Here is a 24,581-nt window from a genome sequence, read left to right on the forward strand (position 1 = left end):
TATTTTACTAACTGTAAGGGATATATAGGTTTATTAGTAAGGAAGAAATTTTTCCAAGAACATTTATACAGTAGGCTGCAAGTGTTGATATTTAAGAGGGAAAATCTACAATCCTTCATACACATTTTGTATTTTACCGACTGCATGACATATACAAAATGACAGAAATATGAAATATTTCCAGAAAATTATAAAGCTGTGGTTTGTGCTCATAGTTGAAGTCCGTACTGTGACCTTTAATTGTTAATTTTTTGTGTCAATTTGGTTTCTTGTGGAGAGTTGTCTCATTGGCAATCATACCATATCTTCTTTTTTGTCTAGCCTGCAACTTTTGTTGCAGAAAGCTCGACATAGGGATAGTGATGCGGCGGCGGTGTTAGCTAACTTCTTAAAAGTTTATATTTTAGAAGGTGATAGACCTGTATGCTTCATACTTTGTATATAGATGCCTCATGTTAGGAAGTTTCCGTCAGTCACATGTCCAATGTCCTTGATCTCATTTTTATGGTTCAGTGACCACTTGAATAAAAAGTTAAAAAATTTTGTAATGTTGAATTCTCTCTTATTATAAATAATAGGATAACTGTATTTGGTATGTGCTTACCTTGCAAGGTCCTCATGCCTGTCAGGCAGTTTTCACTTGACCTCGACCTCATTTCATGGATCAGTGAACAAGGTTAAGTTTTGGTGGTCAAGTCTATATCTTAGATATAATAAGCAATAGGGCTAGTATATTTGGTGTATGGAAGGACTGTAAGGTGTACATGTCCAAATGGCAGATGTCATCTGACCTTGAACTAATTTTTATGGTTCAGCGGTTATAGTTAAGTTTTGTGTTTTGGTCTGTTTTGATAACTTATTTCTCATACTTTATGCAATAGGTCTACTATATTTGTTGTATGGAATGATTGTGAGGTGTAAAGGTCTAGCGGGCAGAAGTTATCTGACCTTGACCTCATTTTCATGGTTCAGTGGTCAAAGTTAAGTTTTTAAGTTTTGGTCTTTTTATCTAATATTAAATGCCAAAGGTCAACTTTATTTGGTGTATGGAAATATATTATGATCTATATGTCAGTCCCGCAGGTTTTATTTGACCATGACCTCAATATCACGGTTCATTGCACAATGTTCAGTTTTTGTGTTTTGGTCTATTTTTCTTAAACTATAAGTAATAGGTCAACTATATTTGTTGTAAGGAAGCATTGTTAGCTGTACATGTCTGCCTGGCATGGTTCATCTGACCTTGACCTCATTTTCATGGTTCATTGGTCTTTGTTTAGCTATCTTGATTAATGTTAAGTTTATGTGACAGTTGTAATAAAGCTTTTTACTTAGGACTATCAACATAATACCAATGATTAGTAACGAAGACAAGATATATCAGTGTGTGCACTCTTGTTTATAATAAGGAGGATGTAAGTGGTGATATTTGAGAAGGAACATCTACAATCCTTCATAAATAGATATAAGAAGATGTGATATGAGACAACTCTCCATCTTATTAACAAGTGGTAAAAGTAACCAATTATAACATTTATGAATCAAAGTTCTGTCTTCAACACAGAGTTTTGGCTCACACCGAACAGCAAGCTATATAGGGCCCCAAAATCATTAGTGTGAACCATTTAAACAGGACCACAAACGATCTTTTTTAAATGAAAAAAACGTGAAACACTTATCATGCTTATGAACCACGTCAACAAACAACAACCACTTAACATCAAGTACCTCATTAGGACAGGCGAAAAAAACAAATGCAGTGGAATTAAATGTTTTGATACAAAGGTACCAAGCTTAACCCTTAAATGAACGATAGTGTGACATCACAACATATAAAACCTCACTATAAAATATGGATTAAAATGGGTTAACTTAATCAAAGGACATATTACCACAAACGTGAATATATACACTGAACGAATGAGTTTGTTATATGCCACAATGTTAATACAAAATCATTAAAATAAGGGATTATATGTTAAACAATTTCACAAGGATTACCACAACCTTTATTGTAAAGGTACACATTTGGGAGTTTACCGACTTCAGGAGCTATAAGCTACTTAGGTATAATTGAAATCTATCAATGTACATTTATACAGTAGGCAGTATGTGCTTGAATTCGAGAAACAACACCTACAATCCTTTGTGTACATTTGATATAATAAAAAATGTAAGATTATGGTTAGAATTTGTGAATCTGCACAAACTATCGTATCGTTTATGTTTGCACCACCACAAAACGTAAATCGTTAGTTCTTTATCTGTGTCTTTATCTTCAAGTTGTTTTTGTATTTACTTTTGTGGGACATGCGCTTCATCATATCTGCTCAGTATTTTACTCACTGTAATGATCACCATCTGCTCCAAAACTCCTAACCGAAATGTAATAATCTTTTGGCATAATGTTTACTCTCTAATGTTGTAGTGCAATTTATATGCTAGTAGATTTTTGGGTCAGAACTGTATGTGGGTTTCTTTGCCGAAGCATGAACGTATTTTGCAATAGGTTTATTTGAGAGATACACATTGTTAAGGATTTTTATAGTGAAAAGGATTTTGCGGTTTATACAAATTCTTGCCAATTTTTATCCACAAACTCTAAAAATCCTTCATTACCATCATTTATACCTTCTTATAATCTTAACCATATTATATGATATTTTACTACTAATTTTCTAAAACCATATATTTCAATAAATTAAACTTTCTCATGATCTTAACCATATAATCTTTTAGCATCTCATTTTTTATCAGATTTGTTATAGCGTATACTTTACACTTGGAGATACAGTAATATTCCCATGAAAAGCCAGAAATTGACTGGCACGCAAGCTCAAAATATAATTGTAGTTATCTTTAAGGCAAATTCGTTTTGGCATTACTTGAAAAAAAATCTGTATGCACTTAATCTGGTTAAACTTGGATGTAATTTTTTCTAGTTATCTTACTCAAAGCACATTTTCTTATATAAAAATGATTTATAAACATTAACAATTTAAAAAGCATGCAGTAGGACATATCTTTTGATAAAAGACAACTTATAATTGCAAGTCTCTTAAAACACACAACAGCAATAAACTATATAACTATTAAATATTATACACTGAATGGGCACTTTACACGAAACATGCGTCATAGGACTTTGAACACATATACAGCAATCCTTAAACGAACCTGTATTCACTGTTAATAAAATATCTCAATTATTTTATAAATATAAGGTTAAATCTTTAGTAGTTAATATACAATTTCACGAAAGGCTGTTCTCTCAGTCGCATTGATAAAAATGAACAAAGGCATTGTCTTCAAAATAACCGATGTTGCTTCAATTTTATTCGCTGTTTCAGACTGTTTTCCTTATTTTTATTTTTTAAATAGCAGACAAACTTGGTCCAAGTTGAGGAGTAACTTTTAATCAATTATGCGACAGTTAAATCAAGTGTCCATAAAGCACTTAACACTTTTTCAACATGGTATTGAAAAGTCCAACATTATAGGTGTAAATCATATTTTAACTGGTGTTTTCACATCAAACTTTAAGATCAACGGGTTATAGTTTATAAAGTATCATCATTCATCGAAACATTTAAGAAATTAAAATATTTTCTTCATTCCATTGTAAAATATGTTATAAATCTGAACATCGGACAGACGCTAAAGTAGTTTTTAGTCAAACAAATGTGTTAATGCTACGTCTATTTCTATTATTACTGAATAACTGAATGCAAACCAACAGAAAAATATATCGAAAACTTCTTTAAATCTTGTATCTTGTATGTAGTATTAACAAATATCAGTATTTCTTCAATCATTCTAAACCACCCACGGAAAAAGATATGTTTAGTGAAGATTTTTTGTGTGGTTTGTGTTGCTAAGTCTTTATGTGCTTTTATGCTGATGTTTGTGTTTGTGATTTGGTTTTTTTCTTTTTTATCCCTGATGTTGTCACTTTATTTCGACTTCTCAGTTTGTAAGTCCCTTTTATATCGATCGCCTCTCTTAAGCTCAACTTCTTGGAGGTTTTAAATAACTGCATCTTCTGTATGTTCCCTTCAAATCGACTGATGGTTGTGACTTCTTGATTTGCGTACTTCATTTCTATTTCATAGGTTAAAGGTTTTTCAAAATAGCCAGTTGTTATCCGCAACTAATAGCATGTCCTCTTCGGTCAGGAAAATGATGAATATGGCACATATACTTATAAAGACCCATGATGATATTATGTTAGCTATATATTTTCTCCATGAAAACTGTATATTAATGTTTGGCAAATAAAGTTAAAACGCATGACTGTAGTTTTATTTTTTTATTTTTCCACATTGTTCTTAGATTTGTTCGTGTGTTGTTGTGAACAAAAGTGTATTATCAAAAGATAGTAACGACCGTGTAGATTCCATTCACTACAAAACTTTAAAAATATCTACCGGTACCTTCATGATAGTTTTTGCTTTGAATAATTAAGACTTGATTCTCTCAATGCTAATATGAAGAGATCAATTCTGTCGGCTTATGTCTTTCGGGATTTGATATTTCACCTTATAATAAATTGCCAACTATTATCAAAATCATGAGATAACGTCTTTTGAGTAACAAACAAGTTTCAGCTAATCAACTGTGTCAACTCTTTAATAGTTTCAGTACATACAAACAAACAAAATACTCAGAATCACGGCTGATACAAGCTGGTTCCCAAACTCCAGAACAATACCAACTGCCTATACCTCTTACCATATCATAACCATAAACAAAACATATACAGACTGTATATGGGAATCACAGACAATAAAAAAAACCTGTAAATGTATCTTACAACCACCGAAATACAAAGACTGTTTTTAGAACCACAGACTATTTACATTCAGATTACTTTTAAGAACCACAGACAATACATTCAGACTGTGAAGGAGATCAACAAACAAAACACACTAACGTACCTAACAATTAGACAATTCATTAAGAACACATGCAATACATATAGGTTTAAGTGGATTAACGACCCACCTTTTATGTAAGTTTGTTTACACATTGTTGTCAATATAATGGAATTTTATACACCTGAGAGGTTAAGCTAGCTATAAAACCAGGTTAAAGCCACCAGTTTCTACATCAGAAAATGTCTGTACCCTTTCAGTAAAAAGACAGGTGGTATACCAAATATGTCTGTGTTTTTTGTTCAAACATCGTTATACATGAATAGAATTTGATGTGACAGTCATACAAGCGCTATAAAGCCAGGTTAAATCCACCATTTTTTGCATTTAAGAATGCAGGTACAAAGTCAGGAATATAACAGTTGCTGTTTATTCATTTGATGTATTTTATCATTTGATTTTGCCATTTGATCAGGAACTTTCAGTTTCTGCTTTTCCTAGGAGCTCTGTAATTTTGTTATTTTACTTCATACAAATGAAGCATATTCTTTTTGCTGTGCATGTTCTTATTTTGTGTCATGGAAGAATACCCATATCATGTGTTATTCTAATACATGAAGAAAATCTAGAAGTAATCTTTCAACTTAACATTGTTTCACACGTGCTTAAAAATTATACACTTGAAATGTGGTATGATTATCAAGAAGATAACTATCCAATGGAGACTTTCAAAAATGGCAAAACACATACCATATTGTATAATTTAGTTCAAAGGAGAAAACCAGCCATATCATTAGTGTAGAAAACTTGGGATCAACACATTCAGAAAGTGAGTAGGTTAAAATCAATCCAGTTTAGTCTGGTGTAAAATCATTCTGTAATTGCCAAAAGTGCATTTGATATAAAACATGTGTAAGGCAATTTCCTATATAATTTACATTTCCAAGGGACATTACTCATGGAGAAATAGTGGATTAATTGAAATGAATTTCAAACTAACCCCAATTATTGCTAAGATAAACCTTCAATATGAATTTCGTAGCAATCCTATGAATGATGTAAATTTGAAAAAGCTTTCCATGCAATTTTTCATATGATTTATATATCCAAGGGGAATAACTCCATCAATAATAATTGTTTGGCACTGATTATGACTCCCCTATAAAATGAATTCTAAACACTAACTTAACTAGGAGCTACATTCAGTTTAAAGGTAATCAAGTATAAAGGCATATTAAAACTGCTTCTGAAATTTCTAGTTGTTACAGATACAAAAAAGGTTAAAAAAAGATATGCATTTTTCACTTTACTAGGAGTATCCCATGTTGGCAAAGAACCCCAAGCATGAGAAGGAAAAATGACATAAAGTATCTAAGAACATAATATAACATGATTTATTGTACGTAGCTCTTTAATACTAATTGAATATAACTAAAACACAAATCTAAGTGCAGTAAAAATAGTCTCCTCTGTTCTGTAGACATTCTTGTCTCTCATGCTTTCTTAACTGTGTGGTAGGCACTAAATCTTGTTTAACCTAAAAAAAATTACAATATGGTTCAGTTGACCAAATGATTATTCCAAAACAATACAAAATTTAAAAGCTTCAAACAGTTGTTATTTACTTTATATCTAAGGACAAATAGGATGTTTCACCATTGCAATGGCAGAATCCCAAGATAATATCAAAATGTAAAACTTATAATGCAGAAATTCAATTCACGTGTGAGACCAATCATTTAAATGAAAAGTTCAAATCATTTTTTTCTTGGGTAATTACTTTCCTTTGATTTACAACTGTGATGATTAAAAGAAAAAGTGTTGTGATAGACAAACATAGTGTGGTGATAGATAAACATAGAGTGGTGAGAGACAATAGTGTGGTGATAGACAAACATAGTGTGGTGATAGATATACAGACTGTGAGGACAGATTTATACAGTGTGGTTATTGATTATGTGTGGCAGTAGATATATTATATGTGGTCATAATTATATATTATGTGTGGCAGTAGATACATAATATGTGGTGGTATATACATTATGTGTGTGCCAGCAGATGTATTATGTCGATAATGTACAATAACACCGAAACAATATATTTATTAGGTTTACTCATCATGAATGTTAGAATAATTGACAGACAGTTAGTATACCATATTTGCTGCTTTTATTGAAAAGACACCTAACATGATATTTACATATAATATTGCATAATATGTTGAAGCAGTTATTCTTTAAAAACATTTCTTTTAAATTATTTCATTTCAACCAGGATTGTTTCATGCTAATCCACTTTCAAATTGGTATAAGTAGGGCTTTGAGAGATATACCCAGTGGTGTGATAGACATAATATATAAATTGAGGTGAAAATCTAAAGAGTAAGGTGATAGATATTTTGAGTGAGGTGAAACATATAAAATGAGGTGATTGGTAATTTTAGTAAGGTGATAGGGTATATTGTGTGGAGATGTACATAGAGAATTTTGGGGTAGATATAAGGTTAATTGGGATAGATATAGAGAGTGTGTGGTAATTGATAATTCATGTGAGGTGAAAGTATGTACAGTAAGGTGATATGTGTTTATAATGTAGACATAAATAAAGGTACTGTGTTGATAGATATGGATAGCATGGGCATAGATATAGAATGTGTGTGGTGATTGATATATAAAGTGAGGTGATTGATAAAAAAAAGTATGGTGATATGTGTTTATGATGTGGTCATAAATATGGAGACTGTGGGGAGAGATGTTGCGAGTATGGGGATAGATATAGAGAGTGTGTGGTGATTGATATATGAAGTGAGGTGATTGATAAATAAAGTAAGGTGATATGTGTTTATTATGTGCAGATATACATAGAGAAGTTTGAGGTAGATATCGAAAGTATGGGGATATATAGAGAGAGGGTGTGGTGATTGATATATAAAGTATGGTGATTGAATAAATTAAGGTGATAGGTGTTTAATATGTGGAGATATACAAAGACTTTTGGGGTAGATATAGAGAGTGTGTGGTCATTGATAATTTATGGTAGGTGAAAGTATGTAAAGTAAGGTGATAGGTCTTTATAATGTGGTCATAAACATAAGAAATGTTTGGATAGAAATGAAGAGTATAAGGATAGATATAGATATTGTGTGGTGATTTATATATTAAGTGAGGTGATGGATAAATAAGGTAAGGTGATAGGTGTTTGTAAAGTAGTCATACACATAGAGACTGTGGGGAAAAGATATCTAGAGTATGGGCATAGATAAAGAGTGTGTGGTGAGTGACATAGAGAATGTGGTGATAGACATAGAGATGATGGGGATAATTATAGAGAGTGTGGTGATTGAGATATAAAGTGAGGTGATTGATAAATTAAGTAAGGTGATAGGTGTTTATTTTGAGAAAATATACAAAGAGACTTTTAGGGCAGATATAGAGAGTGTGTGTGTGGTGATTGATTTATAAAATGAGGTGATTGATAAATAAAGTAAGGTGATAGGTTTTGATTAAGTGGAGATATACAAAAAGACATTCGGGGTGGATATAGAGAGTATGGGGATAATTATAAAGAGTGTGGTCATTGATATATAAAGTGAGGTGATTGATATATAAAGTGAGGTGATTGATAAATAAGGTGAGGTGATAGGTGGTTAATATGTGTAGATATACAGACAGACTTAAGGGGTATATATAGAGATTATGGGGATAGATTACAGAGTGTGGTGATTGAGATATAAAGTGAGGTGATTGATAAATTAAGTAAGGTGATAGGTGTTTATTTTGAGAAAATATACAAAGAGACTTTTAGGGCAGATATAGAGAGTGTGTGTGTGGTGATTGATTTATAAAATGAGGTGATTGATAAGTAAAGTAAGGTGATAGGTTTTGATTAAGTGGAGATATACAAAAAGACATTCGGGGTGGATATAGAGAGTATGGGGATAATTATAAAGAGTGTGGTGATTGATATATAAAGTGAGGTGATTGATATATAAAGTGAGGTGATTGATATATAAAGTGAGGTGATAGGTGGTTAATATGTGGAGATATACAGACATACTTAAGGGGTATATATAGAGATTATGGGGATAGATAACAGAGTGTGGTGATTGATATATAAAGTGAGGTGATTGATAAATAAAGTAAGGTGATAGGTGTTTATTTTGTGGAAATATACAGACTTTTGGGGCAGATATAGAGAGTGTGTGTGGTGATTGATTTATAAAGTGAGGTGATTGATTTATAAAATGAGGTGATTGATAAATAAAGTAAGGTGATAGGTGTTTATTAAGTGGAGATATACAGAAAGACATTTGGGGTGTATATAGAGAGTATGAGGATAGATATAGAGAGTGTAATGATTGATATATAAAGTGAGGTGATTGATATATAAAGTGAGGTGATTGATAAATAAAGTAAGGGCGTAGCTTCTGTATAATGCGGAGATATACATGGAAACTGTTATGATATACATAATGACTGTTGGCATAGTTATGAAGATTGTAGTGATAGATAATCATAGTTTGGGGATAGCTATTGAGACTGTTGAGATAGATATGGAGAGTGTGGTGATGAATACAGCGACTGCAGCAATGGAGTAAATTATCAACCACCACACTATTTATCTGTTATTGAGTATCATTTTTTATAAAAAAAATACTTTACCATCATCACTATTGCTGAGTGCTGCTTGGTTGTAAATCATTTAACTATTTTTGTTATTTCATTTATCTTTTCTTCAATTTTCACCAATGACCTGTAAATCCCTGGAAAATCTTGTTTGGTATTTCTGTCAGAAGAATACAAATATAAATAATCAATTTTATAATTGCTACATGATAAGTGTACAATCTTATACAAACATATCTCAGTGGACATGGCATATCTGCATATAATCTTCCACTGTAAATTATACAATGACCAGTTCATTTCTCTCACTTATAGAAGATACAACAATAGCATATCGTCTAGTGAAAAACAGAAAAAGAATGATGATAGATGTAATCGTTGTGTTACTATAAATATGATAAGATGGTGATAAATAGATATAGATTGGTGATAAGTGTGGACTTAGTTATAGTTGGGTTATGTGTATATACATAAGGTGAAGGATAAGGTGAAGGATACACAGAACAGTAGTATGATATATACAGTGTGATGATATATAAACAAAAGGATGATATATATATATACATACTGTGTGGTGACATATATCAATGGTGTTGTGATTGATTTAAACAGTGTAGTGAGTTAATAGATACATATGTGCAGGGGATACATATATAAAAAAATATATATAAAATGTGATGAAAAAAAATCAACAGTGAGGTCAATAAGATATTTTCAGGGAGGTCATACATATATAAAATGAGGAGGTAGATATATAAATTAAGGTGAGAGATATAAAAATTGTGGTGACAGATACACAGTGTGGTGATTTATGTATAAAGTTAGGTGATAGAGATATAAAATGTAGTAATATATGTACAGTGTGGTGATAGATATATTAAATAAGGTGATAGATATATGAAATGAGGTCTATCTTACATAAAATGAGGTGATAGATACATAAAGTGCAGTGATACATGTTTAAAGTCAGGTGATACATGTTTAAAGTGAGGTGATAGATGAATAAAGTGATGTGATTGATATGTATGTACATATATATAGTGAGGTCATAGCTTATAGTGAAGTGATAAATATATAAAGGGAGATGATAAATGTAAGAAGTGAGGTAATAGATATATAGTAAGATTAGAGAAATAAATAGTTTGGTGATAGATAAATAGTGAGGTAATAGATATAAATAGTTTGGTTATAGATAAGTGTCTGGTGGAAAGAACATTAACAATGATGTCATCAAGATATTTTCAGAGAGGTGACAGATTCATATGAGGAGGGACTACATATATAAAGTGAGAAAGACAAAAAATATTGACAGTCAGGCCAATAATATATTAGCAATGAGGTGATACATCAATAAAATGAGGACATTGATATATAAAGTGAGGTAATATATATATATAAAGGTTGGTTTTAAATTATAGTTGTGTCTTAGATTTAAAAAGTGAGTTGATACATATGTATAGTGAAGTAAAATATACATAAAGTAAGGTGATCAATGCATAAATTGAAGAGATAAACAAAGCATGGTACCAGATGTTCGGTGTGGTGACAGATATATTAAGTGTGGTGATAGATACATAAAGTGTTGTGACCTATCATCAGTTAGGTGATAGATGCATATAGTGAGGTGAAAGATATATGAGGTGTGGTGACATATGACCAGATAGGTGATAGATGTATAGTGAGGTAAAAGATATATAAAGTGTGTTGATAGATATATAAAGTGTGATGATAGATATATAAAGTAAGGGGGTAGCTTCTGTATAATGCGGAGATATACATGGAAACTGTTATGATATACATAGTGTTGTGACATATGATCAGATACGTGTTAGATATATAAAGTGTGGCGATAGATACATAAAGTGTGGTGATAGAAACATAAAGTGTGGTGACATATGACCAGTTAGGTAATAGATGTATATAATGAGTTGATAGATATATAAAGTGTGGTGATAGATATATAAAGTGTGGTAATAGATGTATAAAGTGTGGTAATAGATACACAAAGTGTGGTGACATATGATAAATTAAGTGACAGAAGTATAAAGTGTGGTAATAGATATATAAAGTGTGGTAACATATGATTAGTTAGGTGATAAAAGTATAAAGTGAGGTGACAGATAAATAAAGTGTGGTGTTAGATATATAAAGTGTTGTAACATATGACGAGTTAGGTGATAGATGTATATAGTGAGGTGATAGATATATAAAGTGTGCTGATAGATGTATAAAGTGTGGTAATAGATATATAAAGTGTGGTTATAGATATATAAAGTGCTGTAAAATATGATGAGTTAGGTGATAGATGTATATAGTGAGGTGACAGATATATAAAGTGTGCTGATAGATGTATAAAGTGTGGTGACATATTATTAGTAGGCTGATAGAAGTATAAAGTGTAGTTATAGATACATAAAGTGTGGTGATATATGATCAGTTAAATGAAAGATGTATAAAGTGTGGTGATAGATATATAAAGTGTGGTTATAGATACATAAAGTGTGGTGACACATGATCAGTTAGGTGATATATGTATAGTGAGGTGATAGATACATAAAGTGTGGTGATATATGATTAGTTAAATGAAAGATGTATAAAGTGTGGTGATATATGATCAGTTAAATGAAAGATGTATAAAGTGTGCTGATAGATATATAAAGTCTGGTGATAGATGTATAAAGTCTGGTGATAGATATATAAAGTCTGGTGATAGATATATAAAGTGTGGTGATAGATGTATATAGTGTTGTGCCATATGATCAGATAAGTGATAAATATATAAGGTGTGATATAGATACATAAAGTGTGGTGCACATGATTAGTTAGGTGATATATGTATATAGTGAGGGGATAGATATATAAAGTGTGGTGATAGATACATAAAGTGTGGTGATAGATATATAAAGTGTAGTGACATATGATTAGTTAGATGATAGATGTTTATAGTGAGGTGATAGATATATAAAGTGTGGTGATAAATGCATAAAGTGTGGTGATAGATATATAAAGTGTGGTGATAGATGCATAAAGTTTTGTGACATAGGATAAGTTAGGTAATAGATGTATATAGTGAGGTGATAGATATATAAAGTGTGGTACCATATGATTAGTAAGGTGATAGATGTGTATAGTAAGGTGATAGATACATAAAGTGTGCTGATAGATATATAAAGTGTGGTGATAGATACATAAAGTTTTGTGACATATGATTAGTAAGGTAATAGATGTATATAATGAGTTGATAGATATATAAAGTGTGGTGATAGATACATAAAGTGTGGTGATAGATATATAAAGTGTAGTGACATATGATTAGTTAGGTGATAGATGTTTATAGTGAGGTGATAGATATATAAAGTGTGGTGATAAATGCATAAAGTGTGGTGATAGATATATAAAGTGTGGTGATAGATGCATAAAGTTTTGTGACATAGGATTAGTTAGGTAATAGATGTATATAGTGAGGTGATAGATATATAAAGTGTGGTACCATATGATTAGTAAGGTGATAGATGTGTATAGTAAGGTGATAGATACATAAAGTGTGCTGATAGATATATAAAGTGTGGTGATAGATACATAAAGTTTTGTGACATATGATTAGTAAGGTAATAGATGTATATAATGAGTTGATAGATATATAAAGTGTGGTGATAGATACATAAAGTGTGGTGATAGATATATAAAGTGTAGTGACATATGATTAGTTAGGTGATAGATGTTTATAGTGAGGTGATAGATATATAAAGTGTGGTGATAGATACATACAGTGTGGTGATAGATATATAAAGTGTGGTGATAGATGCATAAAGTTTTGTGACATATGATTAGTTAGGTAATAGATGTATATAGTGAGGTGATAGATATATAAAGTGTGGTGACATATGATTAGTAAGGTGATAGATGTATATAGTAAGGTGATAGATACATAAAGTGTGCTGATAGATATATAAAGTCTGGTGATAAATACATAAAGATTGTGACATATGAATAGTAGGGTAATAGATGTATATAGTGAGGTGATAGATGTATAAAGTGTGATGATAGATATATAAAGTGTGGTGATATATATGTAAAGTGTGGTGACATATGATTAGTAAGTTGATAAAAGTATAGTGTAGTGATAGATATATTAAGTGTTGTGACATATGTTCAGATAGGTGATAGATATATAAAGTGTGGTAATAGATACATAAATTGTGGTGACATATGATTAGTTAGGTTATAGATGTATATAGTGAGGTGATAGATATATAAAGTGAGGTGATGGATACATAAAGTGTTGTGACATATGAATAGTAGGGTAAAAGATGAATATAGTAAGGTGATAGATGTATAAAGTGTGGTGATAGATATATAAAGTGTGGTGATAGATATATAAAGTAAGGGAGTAGAAACAAAAAGTGTTGTGACATATGAATAGTAGGGTTAAGATGTATAAAGTGTGGTGATAGATATATAAAGTGAGGTGTTAGAAACATAAAGTGTGGTGACATATGATTAGTTAGGTAAAAGATGTATAAAGTGTGGTAATAGATACATAAAGTGTGGTGACATATGATCAGTTAGGTGATAGAAGTATAAAGTGAGGTGATAGATATACAAAGTGTGGTAATAGATACATAAAGTGTTGTGACATATGATGAGTTAGGTGATAGATACATAAAGTGTGGTAACATATGATTAGTTAGGTGATAGAAGTATATAGTGAGGTGACAGATATACAAAGTGTGGTGATAGATACATAAAGTGTTGTGACATATGAATAGTAGGATAATAGATGTATAAAGTGTGGTTATAGATACATAAAGTGTGGTGATATATGATCAGTTTTGTGAAAGATGTATAAAGTAAGGTGATAGAAATATAAAAGAGTGGTGATAGATATATAAATTGTGGTGATAGATACATAAAGTATGGTGATAGATACATAAAGTGTGGTAACATATGATCAGTTAGATGATAAATGTATATATTGAGGTGAAAGATATATAAAGTGTGGTGATAGATATATAAAGTGTGGTGATAGATACATAAAGTGTTGTGACATATGATCAGATAGGTGATAGATATATAGAGTGTGGTAATAGATACATAAAGTGTGGTGACATATTAATAGTAGGGTAATAGATGTATATAGTTAGGTGATAGATATATAAAGTGTGGTGATAGATACATAAAGTGTGGTGACATATGATCAGTTAGATGATAAATGTATATATTGAGGTGATAGATATATAAAGTGTGGTGATAGATATATAAAGTGTGGTGATAGATACATAACGTGTTGTGACATATGATCAGATAGGTGATAGATATATAAAGTGAGGTAATAGATACATAAAGTTTGGTGACATATGATGAGTTAGGTGAGAGATATATAAAGTGTGGTGATAGATAAATTAAGTGTGGTGATGGATATATAAAGTGTGGTAATAGATACATAAAGTGTAGTGACATATGATTAGTAAGGTGATAGAAGTATATAGTGAGGTGATAGATATACAAAGTGTTGTGATAGGTACATAAAGTGTTGTGAATTATGATTATTTGGGTGATAGATGTATAAAGTGTGGTTATAGATACATAAAGTGTGGTGACACATGATCAGTTAGGTGATAGATGTATAGTGAGGTGATAGATACATAAAGTGTGGTGATATATGATCAGTTAAATGAAAGATGTATAAAGTTAGGTGATAGATATATACAGATAGGTGATAGATATATAAAGTGTGGTGATAGATTTATAAAAGGTGATGATAGATGTATATAGTGTGGTGATAGATACATAACATGAAGTGATAGATACATAAATTGTGGTGACATATGATCAGTTAGATGATAGATGTATATAGCTATAGTGAGGTGATAGATACATAAATTGTGGTGACATATGATCAGTTAGATGATAGATGTATATAGCTATAGTGAGGTGATAGATACATAAATTGTGGTGACATATGATCAGTTAGATGATAGATGTATATAGCTATAGTGAGGTGATAGATATATAAAGTGTGATGATAGATATATAAGGTGTGGTGATAGATCTGTAAAGTGTGGTGATATATATATTAAGTATGGTGATAGATATTTAGAGTGTGGTGATAGTTATATAAAGTGTTGTGACATATGAACAGTGTGATGATACATGTATATAGGGTGGTAATAAATATATAAAGTGTTTTGATAGAAATACAAAGTGTGTTGACAGATATACAGTGTGGTGACAGATGTATAAAGTGATAAATGCATAAAGTTAGGTGATAAATACATGAAGTTATTGGATAGATATATAAAATGAGGTGAGATATATATACATATATATATATATAGAGAGAGAGAGTTAGGACATTAATATATATAGCTATAGTGAAGTGCTAAATATATAAAGTGAGTAATAAATGTATCAAGCAAGGTGATAAATATATCAAGTAAGGTTATAAATGTATCAAGTAAGGTTACAGATATATAAAGAAATGTGTTAGATGTATTATTTGTTGAGTTACATATATAGTCACGTCAAAGATATATCAATAGAGGTTTACATATAAACAGTGAGATTATAAATATATTGTGTGAGGTGATTGATACATAAGGCAAGATGATGGGTATTTAAAGTAAGTAATAGGTGTATATAATGTGGTGGTATATATAGATACTGTGGGGATATATATAGAGAGTATGGTGATTGTTATAGAGTGTGGTGATTGATATATAATGTGAGGTTAAAGGTATCTTAAGTAAGTTGATAGGTGAGGCAATAAGGAGATATACATAAAGACTTTTGGGATAGATATAGAGAGTATAGGTATAGATAAGTATATATATAGAGAGTGTGATGATTGATACACTAATTGAGGTGATAGGTATTTAAACTTAGGTGATAGGTGTATGTTATGTGGTGATATACAAAGAGACTGATGGGATAGCTATAGAGAGTATAGGTATAGATATAGGGAGTGGTGGTTGATATGTGAGGTGATAGGTATATATAATGTAGTGATACACATAGAGACTGTAGGGGTAGATAAAGACAGTATGATGATAATTATAGAGTGTGGTTATTGATATATACCATGAGCTGATAGTAAGGTGATAGGTGTTTATAATGTGGTAATATACAAATACATTCATCATAGATACCAGGACTAAATTTTGTATATATGCCAGACACATGTTTCATCTACAAAAGACTCATCAGTGACGCTCGAATCCAAAAAAGTTTAAAAGGCCGAATAAAGTAACAGACTGAAGCGATAGATATTGAGAGTATGGTGTTAGATATAGAGACTGTAGCAATAGATATGCAGTGTGTGGTATGATAAAAATGAAATTTCATGTGTTAAAATAATCACTATATAAATTTGTTACTAAAGGATATATACATGTATTCAATAAGGATGTTTGACCAACATTTATTATACCATATTCCTATTTTTATTTACATAATACATGTGCATGATTACAAGAATGTAGAAAAGTCATTGATATAAATATTTTGTGATATGCTGTAGCAGTTTTCCTAATAATTATTTTCTAACAAACCCTTCACCATCACTATAAACAGAATTGCTGAGTGCTTCTTTGTTATAAATCATTAAATTATACTTGTTATTTTATTTGAAATTAAATATACCTTTTTCTTTTCTTCCATTTTCACCCATTACATCTTTGTCCTTTTAAAATCGTGTTTTGTATCTCTGTAAGAAAAATCAAAATATAAATAATAATTCCTACATGAAGTCATTATAGGTTTACAAGCTTATACAAACATATATCAATGGAAAAGCAGAATTTGTTGGAATTTCTCTACCGTTTTAAAATTTAAAATATTAAGAAGCTATATAACCTAAGTTAAATTTTAGTATTGTACAAGTTTTACAACTTAGTTATACGGTATTAACTGTTTTATTGTATAAATTTCAAAATTGTTATAATCTAATCAAAGAAGATTGATGTGATTCATTTTACATCATGATCATACTGATGAAGGTTAACCAAAATATTTATAAATAATTACTTCATTACTGTTTTGTTTACTTTTAAGGGTTTAATTATATATAACAAGATGAGGTGGTGAAAGATATATAGTGTGGTAATTTATATATATAAATATGATAAAGTGGTGATACATAGATATAGAGTGGTGATAAGTGAGGACATATATATATATAGCAAATTTACAGATATAACATTGTGGGGTTGATGTTTAGACGAGTTATATATATATATATTGTAATTTTTGAATATAGTGCGGTGAAGAATATACAGAATAGCGATTATATATAACTTATGATATATAAGCAAAGTGGAGGTATACATATATACTGTGTGGTGACAAATATAAACAGTGTGGTGATTGGTTTAACCAGTGTAGTGGTAGACATATTAACAAAGTGGTGATGGATATATAGGGGTGACAAGTATCAATTGTGTGTTGAATGATATACATGTTAAGTGTAGTTATATGTACTATTAGTGTTGTTATATATATACAGTGTGGTTGTTGATATATATAGTGTGGGGATATCCAATATAATCATGATAGTTGGTAGCTAATAAAAAAACCTGAATCAATCCATTTCTTTCCTCTAGATACACCAACTGTATTTGAAGCAGTTTTTTCATGACATAGCTTCTTCTTCTTCCAAATATGATGAATATTCTGGCAAGTTGTGCATGATTAAAATGAATAATCAAAATGAGAAGCAGTTTTCTTCTTGATTTGTACCTTTGTATTACTTCCTTTCCATCAGAATTTATCAAGGTCCACTGTAGAATAGCAATCTGGAAAAATTCATATAAAAAATAACATTACAAATTCAGTAAATCAAAAGACATTCTACCATATCAACAAACTGTTATATAAAGCCCATTCTTACTTGTTAACATATATTAAAGCTGTTTTTTTACTTTTTAACATATAGATATATGAATCTTTAATATATAAAAAAAAAATATGTAATAGATCTATATAGTAAAAATAGATATACAGTATGTGGTAATAGAAATACATATAGTAATGATAGCTATTGGGAGTGTGGTGATGGATAAAGAAAGTGTGGTGATAGAAACATAACATGTGGTGATAGATTTGAACAATGTAGATCTATTCAGTTTGGTGATAGAATAAAAAGTGTAATGATAGATAAATAGTGTGGTGATAGATAAATTTAGTACAGAGATGATATATAGTAAGGTGATATAGATTTCTATTGAGGTGATTTAAAATTTATCAATATGGTGATATGTATTTAGAGAGTTGATAGTCTATATATACAGTGAGGTCATAGATATAAACATACAGTTGTAATAAATAAAAATGTAAACATCTTCTATGGTAAATATGTATAACATTGTATAAAGTCGTGATTTTATACAGAATGGTGATAAATATAAAAAAATGTATTGATAGAAGTATAAAGAAGTAATAGATTATTAGTGTGGCGATATATATATATATATTCATGTACTGTACTAAGCTGCTAGATTAAAACTGACGTGGAAAGGTAACACACGGCCACCGAAAGCTTTATTTTTGTGAAGCCCAGGTGGTCGTGTGGTCTAGCGGGACGGCTGCAGTGCAGGCCATTTGGTGTCACGATATCTCAGTAGCATGGGTTCGAATCCCGGCAAGGGAAGAACAAAAAAATTTGCAAAAGCAAATTTACAGATCTAACATTGTTGGGTTGATGTTTAGCAGGTTGTATATATATATATATATAAAGAGAGGTGATAGATATATTCAATATGTTGATATAAATACAAAAAGAGATGATAGGTAAAAGTGTGATGTGATAGATAAATAAGGTGAGGTGTTAGATATATGAGGTGTGGTGACATAAGACCAGTTAGGTGATAAATGTATATAGTGAGGTGAAAGATATAAAAAGTGTGGTGATAGATATATCAAGTGTTGTGACATATGATCAGATAGGTGTTAGATACATAAAGTGTGGTGATGGATACATAAAGTGTGGTAATAGATACATAAAGTGTGGTGATAGAAACATAATGTGTTGTGACATATGATCAGTTAGGTAATAGATGTATATAGTGTGGTGATAGATACATAAAGTGTGGTGATAGATACATAAAGTTTTGTGACATATGATGAGTTGGGTGATAGATATTTAAAGTGTGGTGATAGATACATAAAGTGTGGTGACATATGATCAGTTAGGTGATAGATGTATATAGTGAGGTGATAGATATATAAAGTGTGGTGATAGATATATAAAGTGTGGTGATAGATATATAAAGTGTTGTAACATATGATTAGTAGGGTGATAGATGTATAAAGTGTGGTTATAGATACATAAAGTGCAGTGACACATGTTCAGTTAGATGATAGATGTATAGTGTAGTGATAGATACATAAAGTGTGGTGATATATGATCAGTTAAGTGAAAGATGTATAAAGTTAGGTGATAGATATTATATAAAGTGTGGTGATAGATGTATATAGTGTTGTGATAGATGTATATAGTGTGGTGATAATGTGGTGATAGATGTATATAGTGTGGTGATAGATATAACATGTGGTGATAGATACATAAAGTGTGGTGATATAGATTTCTATTGAGGTGATTTATATTTATTAATATGGTGATATATAATTAGAGAGTTGATAGTCTATATATACAGTGAGGTCATAGACGTCATAGATATATACATAGAGTGGTAATAAATAAAAATATCTTTTATGGTAAATATGTATAACATTGTATAAAGTCATGATTTTATACAGAATGGTGATAAATATAAAAAATGTATTGATAGAAGTATAGAGAAGTAATAGATTATTAGTGTGGCGATATATATATATATATATATATATATAAAGAGAGGTGATAGATATATTCAATATGTTAATATAAATATAAAGAGAGATGACAGGTAAAACAGTGATGCGATAGATAAATAAGGTGAGGTGTTAGATATAAAGTGTGGTGACAGCTTTATAAAGAGTGGTGATGTATATATATATAGTGTGGTGAAAGAGAAAAATGTGAGGTCATTCACTGATTGGTGTATAATGTTAGGTGATGGATATATGAAGTGTGGGGATAGAAATGTGAAGCTACCTAAAAGAAATCTAGTGAGGCGATAAATATAAACAGTGAGGCCATAGACATATAAAGGGAGGCAGTTAATGACTATAGAATGGTGTAAAAGGTATTCAGAGAGATACAAATATAAACATCTTTTGGTGATAATATATACAGTATTGTACAAATTAGTATTTATACAGAACAGTGATAGTTATAAATAATGCTTTTAGTTATACACAGTGTGTTGATTGAATTATAAAGCAGTAATAGATTTAAAAAGTGGTAATACATGTATATATATTCAGTGTGGTGATACTAATATAAAGTGGTGATGGATAAATATGATGATGATACAAAAGTGTAGTGATAGATTAAGTGAGGTGATAGATGTATAGTAAAGACATAGATATATAGTTAGTGGATATCTATATCTGAAGTGGTATATATATAAAGTATGGTGAGAGAGAGATAAAGTGATAAAGTGACAGATATTGTAGATGGTGATAGATATATATTGTGATAAATAATGGAAAATATATATAGAAAGATCTGAATTAAGCACCTTTGGTGTTAGATATATATACAGTATTGTACAAAGTGGTGATAAATACAGAATGGTGATAAATATATACAGTGGTTTTAGATATATACAGTGTGTTAATAGATTTATAGAGTGGTGATAAACATATAGTGTGGTGATAGATATATACGGGAGCGTTGTACAAAGTGGCGATTGATACAGAATGGTGATAAATAGATAGGGTGGTGATAGATATATACAGTGTTGTATAAAGTGGTGATTAATGCCGAATGGTGATAAATATATACAATGGATTGATAGATTTATAGAGTGGTGATAAATATATAGTGTGGTGATAGATATATTTAGTGTGGAGATTTTAATATATTGGTGATATATAAAGTAGTGATAAATAAAGTGAGGTGATAGATATATAGATTGGTGAGAGATACAAAAACAGTAGGATGATATATATATACAGTGGTGATAGATGTTTGCAATGGTGATAGGTATATACAATGGTAATATATATCATGTATGTTTACCTTGGTGATAAAAAATAAATATTTTTTTATTATAAATATTGTTTTTATTATAAATATTTTTTAACTCGACATATCGCATTCCCGACCTGTTGATTATTTTCATTTCATCTAGGTGTGGTTAGTTTGATCTTACTTTGTAGTTGTTCATTAGTCAATATTTGATTATGACGTAAAATTTTCATGCTTTCATCTGAAATTCCCATTGTGACAACATAAAAAGACAGAGAAATATATTTCACCTCCAAATCTTGTGCAATACTATATTTATCCACTCTTGACTGTGTCAAAAACAATTGATTTTAATACAGCCTAAAGGAATGTGTACTTTTTTATCGTCAAGGATAAAAAATTACTGTTATAAATGTCATAATAAAAATATTGTCCATTGTGTATATTTTTTAACGGTTATTAGTGAAGACAGGGATACCAAGATTCCCAGGGGATTACAATTATCACCCTCATACATGTTCATGACCGGGGGTAGGAGGGGTCATGATCCCAAAATCCTGGGCTTAAAAACATGAAATCCCGAGATCCCTTATTTAAATAAATTTAAATCCCTACATCCAGAAATTCAAAAATAGAATTCCTGGATACCTAAATAGTCAATCCCAAAATCCTGAAGCTAAAAACACCCAATCCTGGTGTCCCGATAAAGGTCCTATCCCCCTCATACATGCACGATTCATAACAATCTTTTTAGACTTTCTGGACTCCCAAAGAAATCATTTCGGCCACCTCCTATGAACATTGACCTGACACATACACATGAAAAGTATTAATTGTCCGGCTCTTTTGAACCAGATCACATTTTGTAGTTGGAAAAGGAAAAAAGGGGGGGGGGGTGAAGCCTCCTTTCCTTTGAAATGTTATTTTGCATTTAAAGATGATGTTTGTTTTCATTGTTACAATGCATTATTTTTCATACCTTTCACATGTTTTTTTTTTACGTTTTAGAAGTTATGTGTGCTCTTAAGGACGAGAAAGAGAGCCACTTCAGCAACTGAGCAAGTGTATTTTCTTTCGCAGATAAAATGTAAATAGATGCGTACAAATCTATCTCCAAATAGAAGATTTTTCAAAAATGAAAGTAGGAAATTCAGTGGGCGTTTCTTGCGCATGCGCACAGACCACGGTGATAGTTACGGTGACTGTATCAGGAACCTTGCATATTATATACCTCAGTACCGAGGTATAATATTCGAGTACCACACCACCTGGAAAGGTAATGTTTAAATTGGGAATTTACTTTAAAATCTTTAAGGCACCTTGACAAGATTTATTTCTAGAGTAAAAGTATGCTCTTTTTCATTTCATTTGGGAAGTTCCAATGTATTTATTTAAGTAATTTTGCCGTAGATTGTGACAATATTTTAGTAAAGTATTTACAAGTAAAGGAATCTTTATTTAAATACGGGTTGTGTATATACATTGTACATATTCCCAGAGAAAACCACTGACCCTCGATGGGAAAACTGCTTATCCTAGTCAGATGAGATTGGAGTCAGTGCACCTGCACGAACGGGGTTCGAACTCACAACCTCAGTGTTGACTGGCTAGTGATTACAGTACTACTTGAAACTACTTAGATCACTCGTCCACAGAGGCCCCTAAAGATGTTGAGTATCAGTATTGTTCTCATACTCAAAAGGCAGTGTCTGCGCGTACCCACATGCAGGTATGAATAGTCAAATTGCCAGTCTAGGCTGCGCATACCCACATCCAGTTTTCTATTAAATGCCATCGGATCGGGAATGAAACTTGAAATATATATGGAAATTATCGATTATATGGGGATTTCGTGTAGAACGATTGAAGAGTATGAAAAATAATATTTTCAGATTGTATTTATTAAATAATGATACATAATAAACATTGCAAAATAAGATGCACAATGATGGAAAATGAAACTGTAAAAGAAAAACATGATAGATAATTAATACTATTATAAAATTTAAATGAAAATTTAAAGAATAAAACTTTAATAATTTAAAAATATACCCATATGATATTTTAAAATAATTACATTAGATGCATGTTTCATTATAATACGTTATTCTGATTGGCTAACTTCACATCACATGTTATTCCGTAAGCAATTGCATCACTCAATAAAACTTATCATTTATGATGACACGAGGTCCCACAATAAAGTGCACAGGTGAATTAAACAAAAAATTGATAGAGATCGTGTTTTAATGATCCTAGCTAAAAAATGTAATTATAAGTATTGAATGCTTCTTTTTGTAACTTTATAGGGTTATAAAAGCGTTGACTGTGCGTACATTTTCAGAATGAAGCGCGGAAAAATGTACTTCGGTCAATGCTTTTACACCCCTATATAAAATTTACAAAAAGAAGCGTTCAATTCTTAAATAATCTTTTAGTCTGACAAATGTAAAACAGAAACTGAAATTGTAAAATACTAAACTACTAAAATTAAAGCTTGAGTCTGAGACTACTATAACACATATAGTATGTTTGTTATAGTAGTCTCAGCTTGAGTTTATAAAAATTAAAGAAGCAAGTAATAATATCAATTTAAACCAATTATAAAAGATTCATGTAACTCATGAAATACTCCCTTCAAAAGTTACACTTCTATGCAAACAGTATTGTTTTTTTAACGTGGCTATACACATAGCCAGTTAAATGGTTAACATATGACTGTAATTGTGTACAAAGTGAATGCAAAAATTTCTGTTTCTGGAACAAGAGACTTGCTTTATGATTTCTTTCAATTCTGAGATTAAACATATCATTAATATCGTGAACGATTTACAATACAAAAACTAGAAGTTATTGACATAAAAAAAAAAAAAATGAAACGTGGCAAATTCGATCAAAAACTACCATGCCCTTAAAACAAATACCTTTTGTATTAGGCCTTTTTCCTGTCGAATTTGTTTGGAATTTTTTCCCACCATGAATGCAGGAAAAACTTATTCCTTATGTACT

At 30.7% G+C, this 24,581-nt stretch overlaps 1 protein-coding gene and 1 long non-coding RNA gene across 4 annotated transcripts in view; one reads left to right on the top strand and one right to left on the bottom strand.

Moving 5' to 3' along the window:
- Window positions 1-6,254: 6,254 nt before the first annotated feature.
- LOC134710816 (uncharacterized) lies at window positions 6,255-22,737 on the bottom strand. 2 transcript variants are annotated; one of them, XR_010106130.1, is made up of 5 exons: window positions 22,552-22,737; window positions 18,236-18,291; window positions 17,141-17,204; window positions 9,536-9,659; window positions 6,255-6,411 (listed from the first exon to the last, which is right to left on the bottom strand). It is a non-coding gene; the product is annotated as an uncharacterized LOC134710816 (long non-coding RNA). The 2 variants fall into 2 exon arrangements; XR_010106129.1 differs by lacking the exons at window positions 18,236-18,291; window positions 22,552-22,737 and adding an exon at window positions 18,073-18,229.
- Window positions 22,738-22,822: 85 nt separating this feature from the next.
- The window catches only part of LOC134688189 (ras-related protein Rab-23-like), a 31,316-nt gene continuing 29,557 nt past the window's right edge, over window positions 22,823-24,581 (top strand). Inside the window, exon 1 of one of the 2 annotated variants that reach the window (XM_063548663.1) lies at window positions 22,823-22,848. The gene's annotated coding sequence lies outside the window, so the exon portion shown is untranslated. Of the gene's footprint in view, window positions 22,849-22,901; window positions 22,920-24,581 lie in introns of those variants that run through there. The other variant, XM_063548675.1, reaches the window with a different exon arrangement.

Source organism: Mytilus trossulus, chromosome 1, assembly GCF_036588685.1.
Source record: "Mytilus trossulus isolate FHL-02 chromosome 1, PNRI_Mtr1.1.1.hap1, whole genome shotgun sequence".
NCBI classification, from domain to species: Eukaryota; Metazoa; Mollusca; class Bivalvia; order Mytilida; family Mytilidae; genus Mytilus; species Mytilus trossulus.